The sequence below is a fragment of the Apium graveolens genome, chromosome 4 (assembly GCF_009905375.1).
Source record: "Apium graveolens cultivar Ventura chromosome 4, ASM990537v1, whole genome shotgun sequence".
NCBI lineage: Eukaryota > Viridiplantae > Streptophyta > Magnoliopsida > Apiales > Apiaceae > Apium > Apium graveolens.
In genome coordinates, this window is record NC_133650.1 from 11,441,689 (window position 1) to 11,453,801 (window position 12,113).

Here is a 12,113-nt window from a genome sequence, read left to right on the forward strand (position 1 = left end):
CAACCACCACACATATTTCTTTTCCATTCCTGTAGATTTTAGCAATTCTTCTCTTTAGGACTGAGTCAGTTGGATCTTTGAAGAATGCAATGGACCTTGCCAACAGCTTCTTTTCATATGGCCTTGGAGTCTCAAACATAAGATCCAAGGGGTTCTTGTCAGATGACTTTGGATAATTCCTTTTGGGCTTCAAAACCAATTTGGCTTTTGGAGACTTTATACATGAAGGTTGGCCCTTTTCCAAATTACCCAGACTCATTTCATTCACAGAAATTTGCTTGACTTGAGAGAAGTGATGAAAGATCTTGTCTGGTTTCTCAATTGGACCAAACTTCTTCTGGATTTCTTCATCAATATGCTTCCATTTATCATCCAGCTTTTTCTCAACTTCTGCTAAGTTTGTTGCTGTTAGATTGATTAGATCAACGTTATCCATGGCTAGTCGCTTAGTGAAAGTGATTGCTGGCACAATCACTTTACCGACTTGAATGTTGAGCACTTTCTCCCCCTTACTTGTTGACTCCCCTTGACTAACTGAGATGATTGAGTCTTTCTCCTCCTTTTTGTTAGCATCAAGTTGAGTAGTGGTAGAGAGTTATGCAGCCACCAACTGTTGAAGCAAACTGGTTTGAGCTTCCTAATTTGCAAGTATCTTGGCCACTGACTTTTCCACATTTGACAGTCTAGAGTCCATGGCCTCAACCTTTCTGTTTAAATCAGCTTTTTTCCTTAGCTTTTGAGTTATTTCAGTCATAGTGGTTCCTGGATGTCTAGCATCCAACCTTGCTACAAAATCTTGTTTGACTTCAGAAATTTCTTGCTTGATTGCATCCACATGTTGACTTTGTTGGAGAGCCTGAATCTTGTATAGCTGTAGAGATTCCAGGTGTGCTTTGAGTAACCTTTTTATGTTGGAACTTGTGGATGCTTGAATTGTTGTTTGGGTGTCATGAATAAGCTTGAATAAGGTGGATTGAAGATGTAAATATGAGCAGTCTTTGCTTAGCATTCATGGAGGAATATTTGCATCTCCCCCTATGCTCATGCTATCATCCTCATCATATTCACCATCATCCCCAAATAAATCTTCAGCCAATTCAAGGTCACTACCAGTTGTGGAAGGCATAGTAGTGATGGCATCCTTTGCCCTTTGTATTGAAGCAGTAGTATGTACAAGGTTTAACATCCTTTCATCAGCCATATTGTCCTGTTCAGCTAAAGCTTAATATGCTGACACAGGGTGAGTAAATGACTCAGCTTCATAAGAAACAGAGTCTAAGACAGCTTGATATTCTTGCTGAAATAGCTGTTTCTTGTCAGCCTCATTGACATCCATTAACTCACTTACAATAGGCTCTTCCCAGATTTCAGTACATGCATTTCTCTCATTTTCTCTATATTCTTGCATCAAGGGCTCTCCTTGGATCACCACCCTCACACCCTCACCTTCACCTGCTAAGGTGGAACTTTCCTCACTCACATTTTCCAAGCTGGAAGAAATAGCCTGCATATTTTCTCTCATTTCCTCTCCTTTTGCCTGAGAACAACTCAGCCTCTCACTCTGTTCACTCCCTTCCCTCAATCCTAGGAGTGATTGTACAACTACTAGCTCATCTACACTTGTAACAATTATTGAAAATTCAGCTTATGTAGTGAGTACCGAATGATAGGGAATATCCATCGGGGCGGTAGTTAGGATAGCCGACGAATGACTGCTGTCAGACACATCCATTGGGATACAATCACTAGCCTATGGATGAATAATATCCATCGGAATAGAGGAAATGATAGAGTTTGGAGTTGAAATTATTCTGGACTATGTGCATATTGATGATAATTTAGGCACAGAAGTCTCAACAGTTCCTGAAAGAATTGGCAGGTGAGCCAACAAATCATCTAAAAGATGATGCTCACTTGCACTGAATTTTGGCTTCTCCAACAGAGTTAAAGAAGGAGAATAAGGAAGTGATGTGTGTATCGTGTCCACGTCCAGAGAATTGGTGGGAGAATTTTGTGTGTTTGGTGCTTCTATTATTAAAGATTTTGGCCGTGACTCCACATTTATTGGAGCCACATCAAACTGAATTGAGAAGTTGCAGTGACTGAGTCTTTAGCTGCAGTTTGCACTGTGTGTGATCCCTGTACATCCCCAAGTTTTCTAGACTTCCTCTTTCTTGTATAAGTATGGGGTGATTCTGTGTCCTTAGCCCTTTTGGCCTGTGCTCCTGGTTGGGAGCTTGTTTCAATAGTAGCATCCTTTTGGGAGGATGAAACTAGAGATGTGCTAATTTCCTTATTAAGCACCACAGTTTGTTGGAAAACTGTTATGTGGCTAAGTTTGGGTACACTCACCTCACCATCCTTATTCTTAGGGCTTCTTTTATGTTCACCCTGTCCCTCACCAACCTCACCACCCTTCACACTCCCCTCTTCGGTTTTGGTAGATTTTGAAACTGGCATCTTTTGAGAGACACCAGAGTGTGGTTTCTTTGATTTGGATTTTGAAGTTTTGGATTTTGTGGCTTGGGTAGGCATTTGTTGGGTCATTGACACAGATGTTATAGCTACAGTCAATGGAAAATAAACTTGAGAGGTAGAAGGAGTAAGGACAAAAGTATTTATCTCACTTACCTGAGGGCCCTCCATGATAGGCAAATAAACAAGGGGCACCTCTTTGTGGTGATTGACTCTGTTTAAATCTGCAATTACTCTTCTTTCTTAAACCCAACAAAACCCAACAATCCAGTTTGTTGGTTGGGTTCTCAATCACAAGATCCTCACAAAGATGGTTAGCAATAATCATAAGGAATCTAGCATAATAAACATTTTTAGATCTCTTTTTAATCTCCCCTAAATTGTAACCTAACTCAAACATGATAATATCACTAACGTTATAGTAATTATCAGTAACCAGCATGTAGAGCATGTTAAGCATAACAGTATTGACAGAATCAAAGTTACTTATTTTACCAGAAAACACCTTGGTAACTACATCACACAGAAAACTCCACTCTTTCCTAAGACCTAGCCTTCTAATCTCACTTAACTTAGTGGTAGGGAGTGCATAACCAATAGAATTAAGCAAGTTAATTAAATCAGCATCTGTGTGTGATTTAGTAGTAGTGTTTTCAGGAATTTTAAAGCATGCTTGAATAGTATCACTGTTAATGCAAAATTCCTTACCTTTAATGGAGAAAGTTATGGTTTTGTCAGTTGCTTGAAACACAGCAGTGGTCCACATCTCCTCCACAACTTCACAATAGATTGTGGGTGATTCCAACATGGCATAGTTGAGCTTGCATCCCTTCACAAAATCTATCATTTTGTGATAATCTTGAGAGGCTGGAATTTCTTTGTTCACAAGACCCACATAGTTGTTCTTCTCATAAATGAATTCTGACTGAGACATGATCTTGACTACTGGTGCTATTGTTAAGCAAGAAAAGTTACAGAAAGAAAGGGGATTTTGCTTTGAGGAAGAAGAGAGCAGTTAATTGTAATAGAGAAAGATAAAAGCTAAAATGAAATGAAATAAAGCTTTTATGAATTCTCAGATAAAACGGGATAAAAATTAAAGGTAAAAATTAAAGACCCAATGAAAATTGCCCAAAATAGCCGTTTAAAAGTAAAAATAAACTGTCAAAATTCAGTCAATTATCCGTCGTGATATACTTGCAGACTGTAAGTATATCCGAGGGATAATGTTCAGAACTTCAACGGCTAAGATGTAGACAATTCGACGGATGAGAATAAAGCAATTATCCGTCGGTTTTAAAATAATCTAGAAAAGTAATTGATTTTTACAAGGTTATTCCATCTCGACGGATGTATGTTGAATTATGTGATTCATTAGTTGTAGACTTTTCTGCATTATCTTTGGATATTGGTTCTTGATCACTATCATCACAAATCATCTCCACATTGTCAGATTTGAGGTTTTCATGGAAATCACCATCTTGCAGTCCTTCAATCTTTTTATCATCAAACACAACATGTACAGATTCTATAACAATATTGGTTCTAAGATTGCTATATACTTTTCCAACTGCATATCCAACAAAAACTCCTTCATCTGCTTTAGCATCAAACTTCCCATGTTGATCAGTCTGATTCCTTAAGATATAACATTTACAGCCAAAAACATGTGGAAAATTTAATGTTGGCTTCCTATTCTTGAACAATTGGTAGGGAGTCATGCATTTGGCTTGATTAACCAAAGAAATATTCTGAGTGTAACATGCACTATTTACAGCTTCAACCCAAAAATATGTTGGTAACTTTGATTCTTCCAGCATTGTTCTTGTAGCTTCAATAAGAGACCTATTCTTTCTTTCCACCACACCATTTTGTTATGGTGTTCTAGCTGTAGAAAACTCATACATGATCCCATTTTCTTCATAAAATAATCTCATTGCAGAATTCTTAAACTCGGTTCCATTGTCACTTCTGATTCTTCTTACTTTGAGATCAGGATGATTGTTAACTTGCCTTATGTGATTGATGATGATTTCACTAGATTCATCTTTGGATTTTAGAAAATATGTCCAAGAAAACTTTGAGAAATCATCCACAATTACTAGGCAGAATTCTTGAACTCGGTTCCATTGTCACTTCTGATTCTTCTTACTTTTAAGATCATGATGATCGTTAACTTGCCTTATGTGATTGATGATGATTTCACTAGATTCATCTTTGGATTTTAGAAAATATGTCCAAGAAAACTTTGAGAAATCATCCACAATTATTAGGCAGTATATTTTCTTTGAGATAGACAATACATTAACTGGTCCAAATAAGTCCATGTGTAATAGTTGCAAAGGTTCTTCAATTGTTGAATCGAGCTTCTTTTTGAATGATGCTTTAATCTTCTTTCCTTTCTGGAAGGCATCACAAAGTCCATCCTTTGAAAACTCCACTTGAGGAATACCTTTAACCAAATCTTTCTTGACTAGCTCATTCATGGTCTTGAAGTTTAGATGGGATAGCTTCTTGTGCCATAGCCAACTTTCATCTTGACTTGCCTTGCTAAATAGACAAGTGACAGATTCTGCATTTGATGAGTTGAAATCAGCTAAGTACACATTTCCTTTTCTCACTCAAGTGAGAACCACTTTGTTGCTCTTCTTGTTGGTCACACCACAGGCTTCTGAATTAAAAGTGACTGAGTTTCCCTTATCACAAAGATGTCTGATACTCAACAGATTATGCTTGAGTCCATCCACTAGGGCAACTTCCTCAATGATGACATTATCTTTTGAAATCAAGCCATATCCCACAGTATAACCCTTGCTGTCATCTCCAAAAGTAATACTTGGGCCAGCTCTTTCCCTAAAACCAGTGAGTAGGGTAGAATCTCCAGTCACGTGCCTTGAGCAACCACTATCCAGATACCAAATATTCTTTCTATTTCCCTGCACACATCAAAATCAAATCAAGTTGATTTTGGTACCTTGTTAGTCTTTTTCTTTGGTTTCTTAAGTTTGACCTCATTTGACTTGGGTATTTCAGATTCATCCTTTGTCATTTGAGTTGGACCTTTGAAACCATTCATTGAAGCAGAATTATCATGCACATTTTGGTTAACATGAAAAGGCATGTTGTGTGCAAACATGTTATTCCAGTAAGGCATGCTAAATGGCATTTGAGGTATACTAAATGCAGTATAATAAGGACTAGGTGCAAATGGCATATTAGCAAATTGTGCATTCAAATTCTGTGTAGGCAAAACATTCATAGGCATTGTAGGCATGGTAGTCATGTTGGGAAAAGAGGGAGGTGTATACATGGGAGTAGGCATAGCAAGTTTGCAATTAACAGACAAATGATTAACGCTACTACACTTAACACAGATTTTTCTTGGTACATATTTATCAGGTGTGTAGTTGTTATGTTTGTTAATTCCTACCTTCCCATTTCTATTGTGTTTCCTTTTTTATTCTGTTTTAACCTCAATCTTTTCCAATATGTCATTCAATTGCTTGATAGACAGATGTCCAACATTAACTCTCTTTTCTTTTCTGACTTGACTTGATTCTCCTGGAATAAAGTTTTTAGAAACTGATCCATATTTTTCATTTAACTTAGCTAGCTTGGCTTTGCTAACTGGCTTTTTCTCAGTCGACGGATGTGGTTCCTTGTCTTTTAACGGATAGTCCTTTTGGTCTCTCGACGGATAACATTCATCATCCGTCGAATCCACATCCGTTGACAGTCCTTCAATCAAATTAGAATCAAGCTTCTCCTTGCTCTTTTTCCAGGCTTCATCACAACATGATTATATACCTTGAACTTTAGTAATTTGAGCATGGACATCTCTAGATGATTTCCATGCCTTAATTACTTCATGTTCTCGTTCAAACTGCTTTCTTAAAATCTCCTCTTTCTTTAAAGATTCAGTTAATTCATCCTTGATAGTTTTACATTCAATTCTCAATTTTTCAAATTCAATGAATTGAGACTCTAACACATTATTCCTCTCACTTAAAATAAATTGTTTTCTTTAATTTTAGAATTTTCCTTAGTGAGGGATTTAAGGGTTACACGCAAATGATACGGCTCAGTAGACATATCATTGATGGCATCATTGCACTCAGATTTAGTTAAATATACTAGGTTAGTGGTGATTACTTGATTGCTGGATGAACTAACTTCTTCTTCATCTGATTTGGCCATTAGGACAAGGTTGACATAGTTTGTTTCTTCATCTTCATCCAATCCATCTGCAACCCAGTCAGTCTCTTGTGTGATGAAAGCCCTTTCTTTTTGTCTGAGCAACTCAAAATATTTTTGTTTGTAATTAACAGGCTCAAACTTCTTTTTACTAGAATCAGGCTTTCTACACTCACTAGCAAAATGACATGCCAAGCTACATTTGAAACACTTGAAATTAGACTTATCAACCATATTTCTGTTTGGCTTAGCTGCTCCAAAATTCTTCTTAAATTTGAGCTTGACAAATCTTCTGGATAAGAATGCTAGATGCTCATCTATATCATCCATGTCATCTTGTCTCAACTATTCATCATTTTCAGCTACCAGCCCTTTACCTTACTTTCACAGACCCTTGAGTTTGATGCAGATTCCACAGCTTCAACCTTCATCTCCTTTTCCTTTTCTTGCATAGCGACTAGTGCAATGGATCCTCCTTTCTTCCTTACTTTCTCCATCTTTTCATCTTGATCTATTTCAATCTCATAGGTTTTTATAATTCCATACAGTCTTTCCTAGGTGAATTCCTTGTAATCTTGAGAGTTTCTTAAAGAGACTGTCATGGGCTTCCATTTCTTTGGTAGAGATATAAGAAATTTAAGGTTTGAGTCTTTTATTTGATAGACCTTTCCATGCAACTTAAGAGCATTCAGTAGCTTTTGAAATCTACTAAATATGTCAGTGAGTGATTCACTTTCTTCACAGTGAAAGTGCTCATATTGCTGAACCAAGAGCTACATTTTGTTATCTCTTACTTGCTCAGTTCCATCACAAATAATTAGAATTGTGTCCCAAACCTCTTTTGTTGTTTTACAGTTAATGATGTTGTCAAATATATCACCATCAACACCATTAAACAGTATGTTCATGGCCTTTTTATCTTTCCTGACTTGTTCAATGTCTGGATCACACCATTCATGTCTGGGCTTTGAAACTGATGGTTCATTTCCTGTAGCAGCTCTCATAGGAACATGATGACCTTTTTCAATGCAGTCCACAAAAGCTTCATCTTGAGAAAGAAGATGTAGGTGCATCTTCACCTTTCAGTGGTGATAATTTTCTTTGTCCAGAAAAGGAATTTTTACTCCAATATCATTTCTGATCATCTTGCTGGTTGTGGTGATCTTTACACTCTTTGTTGTAACGCCCGGGAAATTTACGTCTGTATTATATCATATTTATAATAAATTATATGTGTTAATGTATCATTTATGTGAAATTAAATGTCAAACCCTGATTGCTATGTGTTATGTGCATTCTGTGTCGTCCCTGTATTTTTAAGATATTTTTCAGATACTTTATTTTTGCATTTATAGCTCTCATTTCAAAAGTTATACGACCTAAATCATGATTGTAAAGCAGATATTTCAAATATAACAATGGGCCTTATTTTTCATCAAACGACTTTTACCATCGCATTATTATGAATATCTAGGTAGTTTAAAAATTTTCCCGTTTCACGAAAAATGACTTTTCCGGGCCCCATTGGGTGTTAAAAACCCCACAAAAATCACATTTTTATTTTTATAAAATTATAGGACTTTCATTTATACCATTTCTTTGTATTTTTGCATTATTCACAATTTTTGGGAAATTTTGGCATATATATTACATATATAAAATATTTATAAATTAAATTTTAATACTCAAAAATTATAAAATTAGGGGCTTATTAATTTTAAAAAGTGTAGAATTAGGACCTTAATTTTAACTAGAAGTATTAATTTTACTACTAAAAATAGCCTAATTTTTATTTAATTATTATTAATTAAGTAATTAAAATCAGAAAATACACAAATTCTCTGCAAACCGGGTCGGGTAGAACAGTTGTGGGTCGAAGAATCGATCGGTGATTTTGAACTGAATACAGCATCAAATCAAGTGATTCAAGTACTCAAATCGAAAGTTTTGTTCCGTTCTTTCAGTTTCTAGCATCAATTTCATGTTTTAATGCATCGTTTTTTATTTTCGATTTATAGAGTTTATGTTCGAATTATGGATTTTTGATTCTAGGGTTATTATGATGTTTTGATGATTGATATAGCTTCCTGATATTATTTGCAATCGATTCATGGTGTTTAATCGAACAAACGATACTTGGATAGCAAAGTTTGATTATTAGGGTTTATGTTCGATTTTCAAATCACAACTCTGTAATTTCTGTGAATCTTTGATATGTGTAATGTTAGGGGTTTGATTATACTGTTCTTTAGCATTGATTTGCACTATAAATCATCGAGTTTCATGTACAGAATCAAAAGTTAGTATTTTTGGTCGGAGTTAATGTCGGTTTAGATCGGAGATTGTTATTCAGGGATGTTTTTGGTCGAGTTTGTCCTGAAACAGATTGGTGAAGTGATTTGGGATGGAAACCATGTGAGAAACGAACCAAACCAGGTCGTTTTTGGCCTGAAATTGGCTCACCGGAATCTGCTCCGGTGGCCGGTTTCTGGGAAAATTCCGGTCATGTTCTTCATGACCCGGAAATGACCCGTTTAACCTGTATGAAATACCCGACTTTGATCTTAAATTGTTAGAGTTTGAATTCTCACAGGTGTTTCTGGATTTTTATTTTTATTAATTTAAAAAATCAGTTTTATTTATTTTATAAATTAATTAATTAATTATTTAATTAATTGATTTATATTATAAATAATTTTGAAATGTTTTCTAAAAATCAGATTTAATTATTTTCTTAATTATTTATTATTTATTAATTATTTATTAATTATTTAAAAATGATTAACTATTTTGATAATTAATCAAATAATTTTCAATAAATCATAATAAATTCATTTTAATTCCAAAAAATATAGAAAAATCATTTTCAGTTCTGATTTTTCTTAAATAATTATTTAAAAATTATTTTAGGATTTAAAAATTAGTAATAATTGTTTATATTGAATAATAAATTAAATTATCTGTGTTTGATTGATATTAAATAGACCGTTAGACCGATTCGAGCGAAACTAAAGCCCTTTGACTCAGAAAAATGAAATATTTTCATTAAAAATGATATTAAAACCTAATTTCTTCTAGAAATTAGTTGACTTTGTTATTTGTTTGATTATCAGCCGAATCGCGTGCCGAGACGAGTCCGATAAATCCTGAAAAATAGTTAGGGTCGGATCCCAGTTATCCCACAATCCTAAGTCTACATTATACCTAACAACTAATTAGGTTGACTTTAATTTTATTTGAACACTGGTCAATAATATACATTATTTTTTTACCCTTAAGCTCGTTTTACATTTAGTTTGTTTTTAGTTTTATTTTAGCTCTGGTTAAATATTATTTTGTTTTAAACCGAATAGATAACATATTTTATTTTATTCTGATGACATTATAGCGACCAACATATTATGTTGTAGCCTGGTTTGATAATTTATTTTTTAGCTAGACCGGTGATATTTATTATATTGTTTTATCGTGAGGTAGCAAATGTTGGTTTCACTCTCAGACCCGTTATGTCAACCAAATGCAGCTAATTATATTTAGTTTTTTGTTTAATTTTATATTATCCCGGAATGAATATTATTATGTTTCAGGCCGTATTGATAATATGTATAATTTTATTTTAGTCTGATGACATTATATTTGCCAAACGAATTTACTTTCAATTTATTTTGTTTTAGCTCGTTTATTTTTTTATTTTAACGTGATGACATTATATCGACCAAACAAATTTGCTTTCAAATTTATGAGTCTTTTATTATTTTATTTTAATTCGAGGCTGCAAATCCAACTAATTGTACGTAATTTATTTTTATTTCTTTGTTTAAGAGTGGATCAATAGTATAATTTTATTTAATATTATATATTATTTTATGTAAATCAAACCATTGGACATATTACAATTCTATTTGTATTTATATAATTATATTGTGAATAGTAATCTATTTATGAAAGCATTTTATTTTAAATATTTCTTTAATTAAGGTCTCCAGACCAACTACCAACCAAACTTTCGACTTAAAAAATCAAATATTTTTTTTATTTTGTTTATATAATTGAATTGTAAGATAATGCTTACTTTAAGTATATTTGTTTTTACATTAATAGTAAAAATTATATAAAACAAATATTTTTTTCGCGGACCCGTACAAAATATATCTGCGATAGCTACCGGTCAGAGTTTCATATGATTTTGACTTTTGCATTGTTCTAAGTACAGAGGGTTTTTGCATTGTTATAAACGATGAGATGAGATTGCTATTGTTATCGAGGAATAAGAATGATGAGGTTAAGTTGTTCTCGTTAAACAGTTAAGAATTTATGGATTGTTAAAGTCAAGAGCTAAGTAAAATAATATTTAAATAAAATAAACAATTAAGTAGTTGAAAAAGGTAATTTATTAGTTATTAGTGATTATAACATTATTATTTCATTTTATTAAATAAACTTGTTTGTGATATTTAGAGAAATTGTTTTAATTGAAAGAAGAAAATGATAAATGTTATAGTTCAAAACGATTTTTATTTCCTATTCTATTATAATTCGATTACTAAAACTAATAAAACTTTAAAGTTAAATAATGGTAATTTAGTAAATTTAACGTGCACCAAATAACAGGTACCGTACCAAAACTTTCAATATTTCGTCTTTTATATAATAGTAACAGATTTAATATTTAGAGAAGTTATTTTAATTGAGAGGAAAAAAGGGTAACGTGTTATAGTCTAAAACGATTTTTATTTCTTTTTCTATTATAATTTAATTACTAAAGCTAATAAAACTTTAAAGTTAAATAAGGGTAATTCAGTAAATTTAAAGTGTACCAAAAAACAGGTATCGTACCAAAACTTTCAATGTTTCGTCTTTTATATAATAGTAATAGTTCGACTTCAAAAATCAAATATTTTTTTTATTTTGTTTATGTAATTGAATTGTAAGATAATACTTACTTTAAGTATATTTGTCTTTACATTAATAGTAAAAATTATATAAAACAAATATTTTTTATTGTGAACCCGTACAAAATATATCTGCAATAGCTACCGGTGAGAGGTTCAAATGGTTTTGACTTTTGCATTGTTCTAAGAGCAGAGGGTTTTTGCATTGTCTAAAACGATGAGATGAGATTGTTATTTTTATCGAGGAATGAGAATGATGATGTTAAGTTGTTCTTGTTAAGCAGTAATATATTTTAAAAGTATATATTACTCTATACTTTTCATAATTTATGGTATTTGACTTTTTGCACATACAAATATACTCTTTTGTGGGGGAGAGTTCGACATGTATTTTAAAATTTTCAAAAAATGTAATTACTTATTTTTTAAAAAAAATTCTTCAAAATAAAAGTATAATGTTTAAATTCTAATACCAAAAAAATTAAATTATAAAAATAAAGTACATATTTATAATTTATAGTAACCTTAAAATAACTGCCAAATTTGAGGAAA